General features: G+C 43.1%; 1 long non-coding RNA gene across 1 annotated transcript; it reads left to right on the plus strand.

The window, feature by feature from the left end:
- Positions 1-392: 392 nt before the first annotated feature.
- Positions 393-17,938, plus strand: LOC122174598 (uncharacterized). The gene is made up of 4 exons (XR_010589532.1): positions 393-1,170; positions 9,437-9,564; positions 10,577-10,638; positions 11,763-17,938. It is a non-coding gene; the product is annotated as an uncharacterized LOC122174598 (long non-coding RNA).
- Positions 17,939-19,422: the final 1,484 nt, after the last annotated feature.

Here is a 19,422-nt window from a genome sequence, read left to right on the forward strand (position 1 = left end):
AGTGGATTTGTACCTGCGTGTAGATGTAGAAAACTGATGTTGTATTCTATTGGGGAGGGAGGGTAAAACAACTTTTCCTAACAAGGTTTTAAATACTTCAGTGGTAAAGTTATGTTGATGGAAGTCTCCCTTACTTGTTCACTGACAGCAAGTCACACAGGATTACACTATGGGCAGGAGATGTTATTTATGTGGGTGGCACTATTCAGGGTTTATTTTTTGCAGGGGGTGTTTTCTTATTCAAAATAGTAAAATCAAATCAAATCCCCAACTGGCTATAAAATCGCTCGTGCCTTTGGAGGTGAATTTATAGCTCTGTGCCTTTCACGAGCTTGGTGGAGGTTTCTCTTCCCTCCTCTAATCTCTGCCTAGATGTTTTTTGCATATGTTGTGTGACAGCAGGGGAAGGGGAGCGGGTTGTGCTTTTCTCTTCTCCCATTGTCAGCTAGTGTAAGAGCGTGTTGGGAAAAACCTGTCTGCGGAATCCTGTGTCATCTCCCGCTACATGTGCACAGGAAAAGTCAGTGCTGCTCGCTGTGCCTCTCTGTTTCCCTTTCATTCAGTTGCTTGCACTGAAGCAGGGAGCAGGATTAGCTCGTGGCACTGGCTATCAGAGGAGCGTAGATAAAAGGCACAGCTCCTTAAGCGCCGCTGCTGCAGCCCTTGTTATTCCCCCCCCCCTTCCCCACAACAGTTGTGCCTCATTATCCACTGTCTGGCTCAATTTTTGTGGCCGTGTATTGATTGGAAGGGGCTTGAAGTTTTCCCTGCTCCACCGACTGTGGCAGAAGAAGGAGAGATGTTCTATAGCATGGCCATGAGGTCTTGATTGTTCTGCGTTTATGAATGAAACTGACCTCAATCACCTGTTACCTCCAGTTTCTAGATTGTTTGAAGTGCTGCGGGTGTACCCTACAGGACCGAGGGCACCGAGACTCCAATATACAAGGACCCTACAGTATCGTCTGCAGCATGAGCTGGCTGAATAGGATTGCATTGCTTTTCTTGGGAGTAGAAGAACAGGAGTACTTGTGGCACCTTAGAGACTAACATTTATTAGAGCATAAGCTTTCGTGGACTACAGCCCACTTCTTCGGATGTTACTAGCAGAAAGAGTGAACTGCCAGCATGTGAAGAATAACGTGCCAAGACTCAGATTATCCTATAAAGGTAAGTCTGTTGTTATCTTTTATTTCCTCTCTCTCTCTTTTCCTAGGATCTGTTCCTATTATTCCTGCTTTTCCTTATAATTAAAAAAAATTGAGATTTGTATTATAGAAAATATTTTCAAACACTTAAAAACCCTTTTTATGTTCAATACTATTCAGTTTAAATGCAGACAAAGAAGAGTTACATTTGCAGACAAAGATTCTAGAATATGATGATTTTTGTAAGAACATTATATCATTTCATAGGACTTTACTCTTTAAACATGATTAGACCTCTTTGACCACCCAATTAATCTTTATGCTGCTCTGGCATGTTATACAGTTACAATGGTGTAGCTATCTAGTTCAAACATGATGGAATAGATGGAGATTTATGGTTTTTTTTTTTTTTTTTTTTGCATGAAGTGGTTAAATTTCAGTCAGGTCTGACAATCAGATGCCTCACATAAGCAGTAGATGATGGGTAAGCCAAGAAACTATAAACTGAAATGCAATTTTTGACTATATTTCAGTAATCCTTACAGAGAAAGTGTTACTAAGGGAAGATAACCATGTGATTACACTTATCTTTGGAAACTGTATACCATTAGGGAGATGAGGCACATGATTTATGAGGAGAGGCTTAGGGAACTGGCCTTATTTAGTCTGCAGAAGAGAAGAGTGAGGGGGGATTTGATAGCAGCCTTCAGCTACCTGAAGGGGGTTCCAAAGAGGATGAAGCTCAGCTGTTCTCAGTGGTGGCAGATGACAGAACAAGGAGCAATGGTCTCAAGTTGCAGTGGGGGAGGTCTAAATTGGATATTAGGAAAAACTATTTCTCTAGGAGGGTGGTGAAGACCTGGAATGGGTTACCAAAGGAGGTGGTAGAATCTCCATTTTAGAGGTTTTTAAGGCCTGTCTTGATAAAGCCCTGGGTGGGATGATTTAGTTGGGGTTGGTCCTGCTTTGAGCAGGGGGTTGGACTAGATGGCCTCCTAAAGTCTCTTCCAACCCTAATCTTCTATGATTAGACACAATATCATTGTCAGTAATTAATTTTAGTAAAATATTGCTATTATTAAAAGTCAGGACTGTGAAGAACCAGACATACCCTTTCGGTTATCATTACAGGACATTTCATTAAAAATTCTATATATGTACAATATAGGGAGAAACATAAAAGCTGAACAGTATACAAATGAGATAGAAATTAAAATATAAGAGCTAGGTATTATTACTAAAAGAGGTTCCCCCACCTAAAAGCTGACTTTATAATCTCAGATTATTTATAGCAGGGAGATGGGGGAAGTAGGTTCAGTTCAAAATGTTGTATGTGGTTGAGGGGAGAAATGTACCATTTCTACAATGGAAAAAAGTGAGCATGTGTGTTTCTGGTCATAGATGTCAATCTCTGTCTGCTGTATAGTCTATATATCTCATGCCAGGAGAAGTATGTTCTCTACTTTTTGCATAAGAGGGAGAATCTGTCTTTCTGGTGGCACAAGTGTGAAGGAAGAAAACACCTAAGTGATTCCAGACTGTCATCATTTTCACACTTCCGATCAGAAAATAAAACTTGGATGTGTTCTGACTTCATTGTGAAATTAATGAATGTGCATATTTTAAAAAGAACGTGTGTGTGTGTAAGCACCGCTTCATATATAAAAAGAACACTTTATGGTTCTCAAAATGTATCAATTTGGTTTTTTGTGAGAAAATTCTTTTATATTTAATAAATACAAATTGGTTATTTTACATAATTTAATCTGAGAGACAACCTGTTTTACTTGTGGTCATTGTGTTTTTAGTTTTGGATGTACACTTGTTTGTTGCGTATAGAGTTCTCTGTATGATGGTGATTAAGTTGTGAGTGCAAAGTTTAAAACAATAAATATAGTCTTAGGCCTGGTCTACACTACAAGTTTAGGTTGAATTTAGCAGCATTAAATCGAATTAAGCCTGGACACGTCCACACGACGAAGCCCTTTTTTTTTACTTAAAGGGCTCTTTAAACCGGTTTCTTTACTCCACCTCCGATGAGGGGATTGGCGGTGAAATCGGCCTTTCCGGGTCGGATTTGGGATAGTGTGGACGGAATTCAACAGTATTGGCCTCCGGGAGCTATCCCAGAGTGCTTCATTGTGACCACTCTGGTCAGCACTCTCAACTCAGATGCACTGACCAGGTAGACAGGAAAAGCCCCACGAACTTTTGAATTTCATTTCCTGTTTGCCCAGTGTGGAGAGCACAGGTGACCAAGCAGAGCTCATTAGCACAGGTAACCATGATGGAGTCCCAGGATCGCAAAAGAGCTCCAGCATGGACCGAACGGGAGGTACGGGATCTGCTCGCCATATGGGGAGATCAATCAGTGCTAGCTGAACTCCGTAGCAGTAAACGAAATGGCAAAATATTAGAAAAAGTCTCAAAGGCCATGAAGGACAGAGGCCATAACAGGGACGCACAGCAGTGCCGCGTGAAAATTAAGGAGCTAAGGCAAGCCTACCACAAAGCCAGAGAGGCAAACGGAAGGTCAGGGGCAGAGCCGCAGACATGCCGCTTCTATGCGGAGCTGCATGCCATGCTAGGGGGTGCAGCCACCACTACCCCAACCCTGTGCTTTGACTCCATCAATGGACAATCACGCAACAGGGAAGCGGGTTCAGGGTACGAGGAAGATGAAGATGAAGACAATGAAGATAGCTCACAGCAAGGAAGCGGAGAAACCGGTTTCCCCAACAGCCAGGATATTTTTATCACCCTGGACCTGGAACCAGTAATCCCCGAACTCACCCAAGGAGTGCTCCCAGACCCTGAGGGCGCACAAGGGACCTCTGGTGAGTGTACCTTTGTAAATATTACACATGATTTAAAAGCAAGCGTGTTTAATGATTACTGATTAATTTGCCCTGGCAATCACGGCCAGTACAGCTACTGGAAAAGTCTGTTAACGTGTATGGGGATGGAGCGGAAATCTTCCAGGGACATCTCCAGAAAGCTCTCCTTGATGTACTCCCTAAGTCTTTGCAAAAGGTTTCTGGGGAAGGCTGCCTTATCCCGTCCGCCATGGTAGGACACTTTACCACGCCAGGCCAGTAGCACGTAGTCTGGAATCATAGCATAACAAAGTATGGCAGCGTATGGTCCCGGTGTTTGCTGGCATGCAGACAACATCCATTCCTTATCTCTCTTTGTTATCCTCAGGAGAGTGATATCATTCATGGTCACCTGGTTGAAATGGGGTGATTTTATTAAGGGGACATTCAGATGTCCACCCCAGATGATTGCCCAAGCATCAGAAGGCTGACCTTCAATAAGACTTAAAGTTTTAAAGTTTTAAACTGCAGTGTGTCCTTGTCCTTCACTTCTCCTCCACCCCTCCCGGGCTACCTTGGCAGTTATCCCCCTAGTTGTGTGATGAATTAATAAAGAATGCATGCGAAGTAACAATGACTTTATTGCCTTACAAGCAGAGATCAAAGGGGGGAGGGGAGGGTGGTTAGCTTACAGGGAAGTAGAGTGAACTGGGGGGGTGGGGGAGGTTCATTAAGGAGAAACAAACAGAAGTTTCACACCGTAGCTTGGCCAGTCACAAAACTGGGTTTCAAAGCTTCTCTGATGTGCACCGTGCCCTGCTGTACTCTGCTAACCGCCCTGGTCTCTGGTTGCGCGTAATCAGTGGCCAGGCGATTTGCCTCAACCTCCCACCCCGCCATAAATGTCTCCCTCTTACTCTCACAGATATTGTGGAGTGCACAGCAAGCAGCAATAACAATGGGGATATTGGTTTCGCCGAGGTCTACCCAAGTCAGTAAACTGCGCCAGCGCACTTTTAAACGCTGCAACATGATGCGGTCCTGCCAGTCTGTGCTTGTTTCCCGGGCCCAGAATCGGCGTTCCATGGCATGAACCTGCCCCAGTAACACCATGATTTGCACATTGCTGGGGCCCGTATTTTGGGAGAGGTCTATGTCCATGTCAATTTCTTCATCACTCTCATCGCCGCGCTGAAATCACCTCCTCGCCTGTTTTTGCTTTGGCATGTTCTGGCTCTGCATATACTCCAGGACAATGCGCGTGGTGTTCATAGTGCTCATAATTGCCGCGGTGATCTGAGCAGGCTCCATGATCCCAGTGCTATGGCGTCTGGGCTGAAAAAAGGCGCGAAACTATTGTCTGATGGAGGGAGGGAGGGGCGAGTGACGACATAGCTTACAGGGAATTAAAATCAACAAAGGTGGCTGTGCATCAGGGAGAAACACAAACAACTGACACACAGAATGGCCTCCCAAAGATTGAACTCAAAACCCTGGGTGTAGCAGGCCGTTGATTTCATGGAGGGAGGGGGAAGCAAATGATTACAGAACAAATCTGGTCCATCTATCTTTTACATCTTAGGCTAGCAGCAGACCGTGCAGCATGACTGATAGCCATTGGCATCTTCTGGGTGCTTGGCAGAAAATGGTGCATTACGACTGCTAGCCATCATCGTCAAGACAGTGCAATAGGACTGCCGGCAGGACTGAGTCTCCAGGAGACAAAACATGTCTGCCCAGGCGCCTCTGACCGAACTCACTGAGGAGTACAATGATGATGGATACCAGTCGTAATACAGCATCTGCTGCCAAAAGGCAAGGAGCTGCTACTGTATAGCAATACAGCCCCACGTCTGCCAGCACCCAGATAGCCGATGATGGCTACCAGTCATACTGCACCATCTACTGCCAAAAGGCAATTAGCTGCTGCTGTGTAGCAATGCAGTACCACGTCTGCCGGCACCCAGAGGACATATGGTGACAGTGAGGTGAGCTGAGCGGGCTCCATGCTTGCCGTGGTATGTCGTCTGCACAGGTAAACCAGGAAAAAAGGCGCGAAACGATTGTCTGCCGTTGCTCTCAAGGAGGGGGCAGGGGGCATGACGATATGTACCCAGAATCCTCCGCAACACTGTTTTTGCCTCATCAGGCATTGGGATCTCAACCCAGAATTCTAATGGGCGGCAGAGACTGTGGGAACTGTGGGATAGCTACCCACAGTGCAACGCTCCGGAAGTCGATGCTAGCCTTGGTACTGTGGATGCGGTCCGCCGACTTAATGCACTTAGAGCATTTTATGTGGGGACACACACAATCGACTGTATAAAAACGATTTCTATAAAACCGGCTTCTATAAATTCGACCTAATTTCATAGTGTAGACATATGCTGAGCTCCACATGGATTTTTCCTTTCTTTCCTTCCCTTTTTCCCCATCTGCTACATCTCTCTCTTTTTTCTTTTATGCAATGAACTAACAGAGTAAACCAATGCTAGCTCTAGCTACAATAAGTTTTGTTTTTAATAAAAAGAATTCCCATTAAAATACCCTGTTTCACAAATCTCTTTCCAAGGCAACTCTGATTTTTGTCATGAGTAAATCTTGTGAACTCAAAGTTTCTCATATCCATCTGTCTCATCCCATTTGTTTAGTGAAAATTACTAAATCCTCTAAGTATGATTGGTAAAAGTACATGTGTGATTCTTTTTTGTTATTGGATGCCCGTTACTTGAGAATTAACTAACTGGAAAACGATTGCATGTAGATTCAGTTGTACTACTCCCTGGTTTCCATTCAAGCCATAGTAAAAATAAATATTTTGCCTAAAATTGGTATGAAAATAAGAGCTGTCCCCAGACTCTGTGTATGATCAATCTATAAATGTGCCAGAATTTCATCCACTCTTTTACAGGCAAGTAGTGCTGAACTACGTGGGTACATGTGAGTCTAAATATGATATTTAACTGGCAAGGTAGCTTCTTAACTTGACGTACTTGCACTTGATAACTTGCAAGTGTTTTTTTTTCTACCCAATTCTATAGCCAGCCACATACTCCCAGTAACAAAACAAAAACAACAAACAACAACGAAAAAACAAACAGAGAGCCTTTTAGTAAGAGAATTAATAATATACAGAGCCTGATTGGAGACGTGTCTCTAATCATGTAATATCACAGTTTGTCTCAAAACTCAAGATACCTATTTAAAGCATCTTATGATTAAATTACATTATGTATATATCCTCTTCTCTGAATCCTGTTTTCACACTCACTGTGAAGAAGAGAAGGGAATTGAGAATTTGGAAAGAGGCGCAGGGAGATAGAAAAAAAACAAGTGTTTATGGACATAGGAAAGGGCTCGTAAGATTCTCCAGCCCCCATTCACTGTACATTGCAAAAAGATCTACAATTCAGGTTCCTTTTGTGTCAAGATCCATTTGGTACAGGAGTTGGGAGTACAGGACTTAGATGCAGCCATGAGATTTTCAGGCAGCCTTGGTCCTGATACTGGAGTATATTAGAGTAGCTCAGGAGCTGATCTCACTAACATTAGCCGGCCATGATCCCCAAAGAAGCCATATACCAGTTTAGAATTGTCAGAACAGAACAGAGGCCCACTCTGACACAAACTACCTGCCCCCAGCGTACCCTCTATGCTGGAGAGAGGAGACTAGTTAAAATGCTTTACATCAGCTGAGATCTTGCCTGTGTAGAGGAATTCTCAGCTGGCCATTTAGGACAAAAGATGCAAAGTGACCAGAACAAGGAGGAAGAGAAGCTGGCCCTACATTTTTTGTTTTATTTTCCCACTGTTTCTATTAAATGCTAGTAAGGAAAGTGTGGTTTCTGGATTACAAAACTCTCTCTTTCTTGGAGGGCTATTTCCATGTAACTGAGCCTGCTATACAGTTTCTTGTTCATAAAAGGTGGTGGGGTGATAGCAATCCAAACTGTGCTTCTCTCTTTGTGCATGGAGCAGCTTACCCTTATACTTAAAGCCCTGTTCAAGCAAAAAATGTAATCAGATCAATAGTCCCATTGAACTCAGTGAAACTACTCACATCATGCTTAAAGTCTACCACGTGTTTCAGTGCTTTTCTGGATCGGGCCTTAGATGCATCTCTGAGTGCTTGGGACATGTTTAGGGACATGTTGGTATCACAACACCTGACAAAACAAAGTTTAAAATAGGGAATCCAGCATGTACAGATTATTCCAGTGTTAATGGTCTACTAGCGCCTATCTATTATTACACACGTATAGTACATGAATACATGGAATTATATCAGAGTGGAAATCACTAAATTACTCCTATTTTTGACTTTCCTAAAAAAAGGGTGTGTTTTTCAGGTTTCATTCCATATATTGCAATACTCTGTTTCCCTATACTGTGGTTTTGGTTTGACTACATCCTTAAAATGATCACTGATGATTCAACATGCACCCTCTAACTCCTGCAAATGGTATTAGAGAGACTTCTTTCTATTTGTCTTTTCTGGGCTGCAGGCTCACTCTTTATTGCTCTCATGTGCATCCCTGGAATATTGTAAAGGAAGCAATAATCATGTAACGATACGCCAATGTTTTGAATAGCTCCCATATCAGCCTGAGTCTGACTTGACCTCAATTCAATTTGAAGCAAAATAAGATCTCTACCTGAGGCCATGCCTGAGTGAGGGAGATGAAAACAAATCCCTTTAAGTGATGTCAAGGACTGTGACATTCTACTTCCAAGTTTCAAAGTTAAAAAAGGGTAAAATCATTCTCAGGATCCCACATGCTTATTTTTAAACTAGTGCAGGTAGTGGACAGGCTCAGCTCAAGGTCAAAATTTTAGATGAGGCTCTGTAATTTGCCTTAGTGTGCTTATTAATTAAGGTCACTTCAGGATGTTCCTTCAGTGCTCTGCTGTGGCTGGTAGCCTATTCAGCAAATTCCTTCTGTAAGGTTTGAGGCCTTTTTTCTGTAGCCACATTAGGAGAGTAGCAGTCATAAGCCAAGAAACAGAAAGTCACATCCTTACATTCCCGCGAAATTATACCAAAACAATGTAATATTGGGCTGTTGAGAATGTACTCCTGTCCTAATGGTATCTTCCATCACCAGATAAAGATACAGATGTTTAAAGAAAACTTTGTTTCATAGCATTCTGTCTGGAAAGGAACCACTTATCAATTGTCGTGATTGTGAAACCTATACTTCTTTATTGTTTTGTCTTTATGGTCCCTACTTCTTATTGTTTATCTGTATGGTCTCTTTAATTGTTTGTCAGTTGCATAACTAATTTTGCAAGATTTAAATCAACTAAGGTGGTGGTAAAATTGGTTAAAGAATTGTTTCACAATACGTTAGGATTGGTCAAAGAATTATATTGTAGTACTTTTGTTTAAAATGATTGGTTACGGTATAACTAAGCAGGCCTCAAGTTTAATTACTAGAGTCCAAAAGGAAGTTCTTTGGAATCTAACTCCAGGACACAGCCCAAGATCAGAGCTTCCAGACCTCAACACCTTTCCAATCACACTGTGCAGAAGCTGGAGTCTCCAGATGACCTGATCCTGGCTGGCCATCAGGAAACGTTCGTCTGCCTTATTGGGGCTGGTGAGCGTTGTATGCTTAGTGTGTGTATTCTGTTTTGGTAACTGTTAATAAATAGAGGTTAAGGATATTACCGTGTAAGGCTCTTTCACTGGTAAAAGGCCCCGCAAACCTGCAGACAATTATGCCCTGAGCCCACAGAAGGGTAAGGGTGGGTAAGCCGCTTCCCACAGCTCCCATTGGCCAGGAACGGCAAACAGCAACCACAGGGAGCTGCGGGCGGCCGTGCCTGACGACGGTCAATGTAAACAAACTGTCTCATGGCCCACCAGTGGATTACATTGATGGGCCACGTGCAGCCCATGGGCAGGTTGCCCACCACTTGTGGCACCTAATAGACTAACAAATTTATTTGAGGTTTGTAAAATCCTGTTTTGTAGGTTTCAGATAAATTGTTATTTTTTTTGTTTTGTTTTTTTAATAATGCCACTAACAATCAGCTTGAATCTTCCATTCAAAGTTGTGAAACGGACAGACATTTTTTTGCCAGACACAGGTAACTAGTGTTGTTTGGCTTTGGTATTTAGTATATTTAATCCTTGAGGTACCTCAATGCTTTATAAAGTTCAATATCTTTTTAAAGACTAAGTCTGTGGCTGTGGCACCGGCAGTCAGAACCAGGCAACTGTGGAGAGAGTCTGGATTTTGTTTTGTAAGAAATAGCAGATAAGAGCTGCAGAAAAAGAATAAAAAATAAAAAGACAGTGGTCCTGCAGGGGTGAGCTGCACAAAGAAGCAATGCTAGGAACACTAAGCCTTAAAGTGGCTCTCAGTGATTAGAATGTTAGTTTGATAAGGGTACATGAAAACTCTAATAGCACAAAATAAACAATTACACCCTATGTAAAAATTGATATGGTCAATATACTGTTATAGAAGTTAAACTATTGAAGAAATGTGCATTTTCCCATGACTTATGTAGTGTATATTGTAGAAGGTGTAAAACAAATGTAAACAAAACCTGTTACTTAATTAAAATTCTGCAAGCCATGATAGTTTGTGTTTTCTTTTTCAGATTGCTATGTGCTTTAAAAACAAACAAAGCAGACAAACAAAAAGGAAAACAAGGGAAAACAGGTATTTTAAATTTGTAATGGGCCCAATGAACCTTGTGGGAAAAGGCCAGTCCAACAGTATTCCAGGTAAAAAAAAAAAATTGTCAGCGAAACAAAACAAGCCATGGTTAAAATGGCTCCATTCCTCACAACTGAAAGCATGGAAAGGGACTAGAAAATTGTTTATTTTATTTTTCAAAATCTCAAAGGAAAAACTAAAAACTTTTGGTGTCTATGTTAATTACCGAGCTGATCGGGGGAGGAAAGATCTGCTTATAGATGGTAGCACAAAGGGGTTGCAGATAATGGTCAGCAAACAAACTACTTGTAAGCAAGAAGGCTCAGATTATGACCCTCCAGGAAAGGGATGTGGAGTCAAGCCTGAGAATAAAAGGGACAACTTAACCCTACGTGGAAAAAACAAACAAACTTTTTGCGTGTGTGTATGTACAGTGCTGAAATCTGGAAACAGATACAAAAGGGGTCCCCCATGATATAATTACATTAAAGCCTATGCAAAGATTCCAAGAGGATATTAAACACACTGGCCTCAAAGACAAATTGTCTAAATAAAAGGCGTGGTATAACAAGATACTTATAAACACTCACTTGTAATAAATTTGATGCTAATGTTATTGTTAATATTAAACCTTGAAATAAATTTCATGTTAATGAGTAACCTTGTAACAATGTGTAATGTATATGGTTTTGGGGAAAAACTTTTAAACATGCTAGAAATGATAATTGGAAACACACCTTATGTTAAAAAGCCTTATAGTAATAATGCATCTCAGCTATTATCTGTAAATAAACTGAAAACTTGGCACAGCAGAGAAACCATTACAAACCTGGTCTGCTGTATGAAAAGGGAAACTGAGGTACACCGCCTCCTGAATTTCATGAATGAACAGTGGGATAATTCACCCTAAACCCTTAAAAGGCAGAAGCCATTAAAATCTGGCCTGCCTATAGAACAAAAACACAGGAACGTCTGGGGGATAATTCTTCTGTTACTAGTCTAGATGGACCTTTGGTCTGACCCAGTACGGCCATTCTTATGTTCTTATGTAAAAAGAAGGGGATATTTTAAGCAATAATCTGCAGCCCCCTTAAAGAGGATAGAAAAATATTCTTTTTGTCTTTCAGAACTTCAGGAAAAGCTGGCACCAGCTGAAGAGCAATCCAAAATACCATGGATCTACTGTCACGACGAAGATTGTGTTTTGTGTTTTATATTTTGTGTTGTTTGTCTTGTTGCTAGCATTATTGTGTATTGTGTTAAAAAATGAGATACAGCATTAGGCAGAAAAGGATTGGTGAGCTCTTTTCCTGTATTTACAGAAACAAATGTTGCAGAAGGGCAGAGGTCAAGGAACACTAATAGGGAAACATCTACAGGTGGTGAAGGCACATTTAAAGGCAAAATGTGCATGGGACATGAGTTTTATCTGTTGGTGTGAATGAAAGGATAAACATAAGAATTTTAAGCACAAATTACCAAAGGAAAGAAAAAGGGTATGTGAAAAACATTGGTTAGTGACATAGGTGTAGTTTGACTTCTGTATTAGGGGCTGGGGGGGCTGGGGTGTTTCCAGTCTGGCCAATGGGGCCACATACGTGTGGGGGCGGGAGGGGGCAAATTCTGTGCCTGCCCATAGGGGCACCATTTCAAATGGGGGGGGCACAATTTTAACCGTGATTCCAAGGGCTACTTAGGTAAGTGAACTCTAGTGTTTTTGCAGATAATAACAGAAATATCTGATAGGAGCACTGTATCTAATTCCTATATCAAGAAAAGAACAGAAGTACTTGTGGCAACTTAGAGACTAACAAATTTAGTTAGTCTCTAAGGTGCCACAAGTACTCCTGTTCTTTTTGAGGATACAGACTAACACGGCTGCTACACTGAACTATATCAAGAAAGAAAATTAAATAAATATTAGACCCACTCAGCTCTAATACTAACATGTTCTGACATCATGTGGCAAGTCACTTATGGGACACTGGTTAGGTTTAAAATTGTAATGTATATTCTTACTCAGCTACTCTTACTAAAGTCAGAAGGGACCATCATGATCATCTAGTCTGACCTCCTGCACATTGAAGGCCAAAGAGCCTCACCCATTCAATCCTGTACTTAACCTCTGGCTCAGTTATTGAGGTCTTCAAATCATGGTTTAAAGACTTCAAGTTATAAAGAATTCACCATTTACTCTAGTTTACCTGCAAGTGACCCCATGCTGAAGAAGAAGGTGAACCCGCCCTCCCCCAGTCTCTGTCAATCTAACCTGGGGTGGGGGGGAATTCCTTCCTGATCCCAAATATGATGATCAATTAGACCCTGATAGACCCTGAGCATGTGGGTAAGACCCACCAGGCAGATGCCTGGGAAAGAATTCTGTGTAATAGCACAGAGCCCTCCCCATCTAGTGTCCCATCTCCAGCCATTGGGGATTTTTGCTACAGACATATGGGCCACACATCATTGTAGGCAGTCTTGTCATACCATCCCCTCCATAAATGTATCAAGCTCAATCTTGAAGCCAGGTAGGTTTTTTGACTGCACTGCTCCCCTTGGGAGGGTGCTCCAGAACTTTACTCCTCCAATGGTTAGAAACCTTCACCTAATTTCAAGCCTAAACTTGTTGATGGCCAGTTTATATGTATTTGTTTTGGGGTCCACATTGATGCTTAACTTAAATAACTACTCTCTCTCCCTGGTATTTATCCCTCTGATGTATCCCTCAGAGTAATCATATCTCCCCTCAGGCTTCTGTTGGTTAGACTAAACAAGCCAAGCTCTTTGAGTCTCTTCTCATAAAATAGGGTTTCCATTCTTAAAATCATCCTAGTAGCCCTTTTCTGCACTTGTTCCAGTTTGAATTAATCTTTCTTAAACATGGGAAACCAGAATTGCACACAATACTCCAGATGAGGTCTCACCAGTGCCTTGTATAAAGGGCACTAACACTTCCCTATCTCTACTGGAAATACCTCACTTGATACATCCTAGGACTGCATTAGCCTTTTTCACAGCCACATCACATGGATGGCTCATAGTCATCCTGTGATCAACCAAAACACCGAGCTCTTTCTTCTACACTGTCACTTCCAACTGTTAAGTGCCAAGCTTATAGCAGAAATTCTCGTTGTTAGTCATTAAATGCATGACCTTACACTTTGAGCTATTAAATATCATCCCATTTTTATTACTCCAGTTTACAAGGTCATCCAGATCTTCTTATATGGTATTCTGGTCCTCCTCAGTATTGGCAATACCTCCCAATTTTGTGTCATTTGCAAATTTTATTAGCACACTCCCACTTTTTGTGCCAAGATCCGTAATAAAAATGTTAAATAAGGTTGGTCCCAAGACTGATCCTTGAGGAACTCCACTAGTCTCCTCGCTCTAGACTGACAGTTCACCGTTCAGTATGACCTGTTGTAGCTCTCCCTTTAACCAGCTCCTTATCCACCTTTCAGTTCTCATATTAATCCCAATCTTCTCCAATTTAACTAATGATTTCTCATGTGGAACTGTATCAAATGCCTTACTGACATCCAGGTAGATTAGATCTACTGCATTTCCTTTGTCTAAAAAAATCAGTTACCTTCTCAAAGAAAGATATTAGTAACTTTGTTACCACCTCTTGAATACAACAACTGAAACAATTGTAGAAAAATCTATAATTACTTTCTATCATTTAGGCTACTTACTTTTTGCAGTTCACCAAGCTTGAAACAGATCATTTAACTTTAGGAAACATCCCAACAGCCCTTACTTATCTTAATCACCTGTTAATCACTCTGTTTATAAACAAAATTCTGACTCCCTGCCTCAGGGGCTTCAGCAGGGAGCAGCACATCTCCTGTCTCCTCTGCAGAACTCCTTACATTGCAAATATATATATATATATATAGAGAGAGAGAGAGAGACAGAACTGGAAGGGACCCTGAAAGGTCATTGAGTCCAGCCCCCTGCCTTCACTAGCAGGACCAAGTACTGATTTTTGCCCCAGATCCCTAAGTGGCCCCCTCAAGGACTGAACTTACAACTTGAGAAACAAGACATTAGCTTGTAAACAGGCCCAGGAGATAACTCAGCAATTGGTCACTCAAATAATTCGGAAAGGCATGAAAGGAAATTTGCCTTTGGAAATAAAAAAAGTCATTGTGGGAAAATGTCACAGAAGAGGAGAGACCATTAATGACATTGTGGAAATTGGTGAACTTTACACTGAATAAGGACCAAGCGGTTCTATGAGTATATGTAGTAACTGTACATGACAGTCTCACTATTGATATATATCCAGTGGTACCTGTGGGAATCCAGCTAACCAAAAATTTGGTGATGTATTTCACTCATCGTGATTCCTGGGAATATAAAGTACATCAACAATGGAAAACTATTGATATTTTTCAGTGTGTGGTCTGTGAAAATTTGAGATATGTGTTTCAGGATCAACATTTACAAGAAAGAGATGAATGTTTCTATGTTAAAGACAAAGAAACCTAAAGATGTATGTTTGATATATTCACTGAACAAAAATCAGCTGTTGTGTATGGAGGAAGGGGATGTGTTTGTGTTAGGAAGCATTGTCCAATGATAGTAGTGGACAATAATGAATTGTATTTTATGACTTATTTAGTAAATAGATGTTTTTGCAATATTACAAAGATTATAAATTGTGATTTTAAGTACTATGTACCTGCATGGACTGTAAACTACTTGAAGTTTAAACCACAGTTGTATCACAGTGTAAAATCTGTAACCTTAGGTATGAATGTGACCATGATAAGAAAATTGTTGGTCCATCCTATGTTACATTTGCATTTACAATACATTGCACAGACAGGAGAACAAATACTTTGTAATGGGTTGGACCCCCCTTCTGGAGTGTCACCTGATGTATCGGGTCCAACTGAGCCCACCCATTCCACCAGCCGGGGCTCCCTTGCCCTGCCCTGCTGTGCACGCACGCACACACACACACAGAGAGACACACACAGCTGTAGAATCACACAGAGTCAGCAATCATCTCTGTGTGGGAAGACTTAGCTCAGGGAATTGCCCAGCACTCTGGTGCACACACCCTCTGGAGTGTAAACCCCAAATGATATTGTCTTATGCTGTATAGTGATCTATACAGCATAAGCTCATGACATTCACTCCGTCCCTCAATGTGGAGGAAGATATGCACAGCGTTTTGCCCTCCCTGCCAGTTATGAATTGCATATACTGGGTTTTAGTATAAACAAAAAACAATTTATTAACTACAAAAGGTAAATTTTAAGTGATTATAAGGGATAGCAAACAGAACAAAGCAGATTACTGAGCAAATAAAACAAAACACACAAACTAGGCTTAATACATTAAAGAAATTGGCTACAAATAGTAATTTGTCACCCTAAATGTTGTTTTATGCAGGTTGAAGTTTCTTGAGGGTAAACTGCACTGCTTGCAGCTTAAATCTCCAGGTATACCCTTCATAGGCTGACCCTTCTTGCTTGGGCTCAGCCCGTGCCCCCACCTTCTGCCCCAGCTTAGTTCCTTTGTTTCTTCAGGGTTTTCAGCAGTCTTCCTTCTTGGGCTGGGAGGCAGTGGAGAAGAGCCCAGATTAACTCACTCCCCAACCTTAAATAGGATTTGCATATGGCAGGAATCCTTGGTTTCCCAGTTTGACCACCAGCCTCTTCCCATGGATTTCAAGATGGTATCATGTACCAGGTGACATGATCACATGACCCTGCAGTGTTAAAGCAGCATCCCAGGAAACTTCTCAGGAAGGAGGGAGATTAGTGTCTTCAAAGTCCTATTGTCCTTTTAAATGGCCCATCCATGCTGTTTGTATACTGTCTGGTGGGCGTTCCCCAGGTGAAAACACAGTTGTAATTATTATACAGTCAATATTTCTAACTTCAGATACAGAAATGATACATACTGTGACAGACCCAGACCAGTGGGGTACAGGAGTCTGGTAGAGGGCAAATATACTGGTCACTGGATGAGTAGTTTTCTGTACCCTGAGTGACCAGAGAAGGGGCTGTACTAGAGTAATCAAGAACCTGCTAGAACCAGTTAAGGCAGGCAGGCTAATTAGGACACCTGGAGCCAATTAGATTCTAGAATCAATTAAGGCAGGCTAATCAGGACAACTGGGTTTTAAAAAGGAGCTCACTTCAGTTTGTGGTGAGAGTGTGAGGAGCTGGGAGCAAGAGGTGCAAGGAGCTGAGAGTGAGAGGGTGTACTGAGGAGCACAAGCATTACCAGGAGGAAGGTCCTGTGGTGAGAATAAGGAGGGTGTTTGGAGGAGGCCATGGGGAAGTAGCCCAGGGAGTTGTAGCTGTTATGCAGCTGTTACAGGAGGCACTATAGACAGCTGCAGTCCACAGGGCCCTGGGCTGGAACCCAGAGTAGAGGGCGGGCCCGGGTTCCCCCCAAACCTCCCAATTGACCTGGACTGTGGGTTTTTCCAGAGGGGAAGGTCTCTGGGCTGTTCCCCCAACCCACATGGTGAATCTCTGAGGCAAGAAAATCTGCCAATAAGCGCAGGACCCACCAAGATAGAGGAGGAACTTTGTCACAATACATACAAATTGGTTAATCATATTCAGTAAATCATAACCTTTCCAATGATATCTCACATGTCCCATCTCACATAAAACATATCTTAATTATGCCATATTCATCTCATAACAATATTTCTATGAAGAATCTGGGGTGTAATATCATATACTTATTGAACTATAACGTGATAATACAGAAATCACTCGTGTACTGAAAACTGTTCCAGATGCAGGACATCACCCTTGGTGGGAAACACTATTATGGTGGTTGCCTTCTGCAACTGGTATACTAAATATAATGGTTCACTCCACTGTGGTGATCATTGGAATCCAATAGACTTTATTACTGACTGTAATAGATTAGGCTTGCTGGATGAAGAGAACTGTTTGGAGAATACTGGAAGTTGGCATACAAAGTCAAATAAGAAAGTCACATCCTCACATTCCCTCTAAATTATAGCAAAACAATGTAATTGGGCAGTTAAGGAGGTGCTCCTGTCCTAATAGTACTCACCATTACCAGCTAAAGAAACAGATCTTAAGATGTTTAAATAAAACTTTCATAGCATTGTGTCTGGCAAGAAATCACTTATCAACAGTTGTGATAGTGAAATCTATACTTCTATTGTTTTGCCTTTATGGTCCTGACTTCTCTATTGTTTATTTGTATGGTCTCTGATTCTTTAATTGTTTCTGTCTGTTGCATAACTAATTTTGCAAGATTTAAATCAATAAAGTTGGTGGGGTATGACTGGTTAAAGAATTGGTTTGTAATATGTTAGGATTGCTCAAAGAATTATTTTGTAGTACTTTAGTTTTAAATAATTGGTTAAGCTATAACTAAGCACGACTCAAGTTTAATTATATAAACTGAGGTCCAAAAGAAAGTTCTTTGGAACCTAACTCCAGGACAGAGCCCAAGATCAGAGCTGCCAGACCTCAACATCCTGCCAACTATATCATGCAGAAGTTGGAATCCCTGGCCGACCTGATTCGGTCTGGCCATCAGGAAAATTGTGTCTGCCTTATTGGGAGTGGTGGGTATTGTATGTTTAGTGTGTGTATTGTTTTGGTAACCAGGGCTGGCTCTGGCTTTTTGGCTGCCCCAAGCAGAAAAAAAAAAAAAAAAAACCTTGCGGTGCGGACGGAGCACAGGTGCAGGGGGACTGGCTGGGGGGAGGCGGGAGGGGGAAGGAGTGGGCTGGAGAGAGAGAGAAGGGGGCAGCCAGGGCTACAGCAGGGGCGCTGCCACGTGGCCACTCCCGCTGCGCCGCCTCCTGCTGCCTGCCGCGAGGACTCCGCTCCGGTTGGCGGGAGGGAAGGAAGAGGACTGCCCTGCAGGGCCCTCTGGTTTTCCACGCCGCTGTCCCCTACAGGGCGGCCGAAGCGGAACAAGAACCCAAAAAAAAAAAACAACAAAAAAGCCCAAGCGGCCGTGCCGCCCTAGGATTGGGCAGAATGCCGCCTCCAACAATCTGCCGCCCCAAGCACCAGCTTGCTCAGCTGGTGCCTGGAGCTGGCCCTGTTGGTAACTGTTAATAAGTAGAGGTTAAGGATATTACTGTGTAAGCCTCTTTCACTGTTAAAAGGCCCCTCAAACTCACAGAAGATTATGCCCTGAGACCAGGGAAGGGTAGGGGTGGCCCTGAGCCTGAGGAACAGGGCAAGGGTAGGTGCCTTTTACCTGGAGCCCTAGCCACTGAGAAAGCGTGAAGGATGTTTAAATTAACCAGGTTACACCTTGAGCCAGGGTAAAGGTGGGGGCAGGGCCGGCTCCAGGCACCAGCCCACCAAGCTTGTGCTTGGGGCGGCAGCTGGAGGGGGGCGGCGTAGTGCTCCGGCCGCCGGGGAGAGCGGAGCCCCGGCTGGGCTCTCCGGCCTCCCCCCGGCACTCTGGCCGCCGGGGAGAGCGGAGCCCCGGCCACCACTCCGCCTGGCGCTCTGGCCGCTGGGGAGAGCGGAGCCGCGGCGGGCTCTCCGCCCTCCCTCCCGGCACTCTGGCCGCCGGGGAGAGCGGAGCCGCAGCGGGCTCACCGCCCTCCCTCCAGCACTCTGGCCGCCAGGGAGAGCGGAGCCGCGGCCAGCTCGCTGCCCTCCCCCTGGCGCTTTGGTCACCGGGGAGAGCGGAGCCACGGTGGGCTCGCCGCCGGGGAGAGCGGAGCCCTGGCCGGACTCTTCGCCCTCCTCCCGGGGCTCCGGCCGCCAGCGGAGCCGCGGCAGGCTCGCCGACCTCCCCCCG

Source organism: Chrysemys picta, chromosome 1 (assembly GCF_011386835.1).
Source record: "Chrysemys picta bellii isolate R12L10 chromosome 1, ASM1138683v2, whole genome shotgun sequence".
NCBI lineage: Eukaryota > Metazoa > Chordata > Testudines > Emydidae > Chrysemys > Chrysemys picta.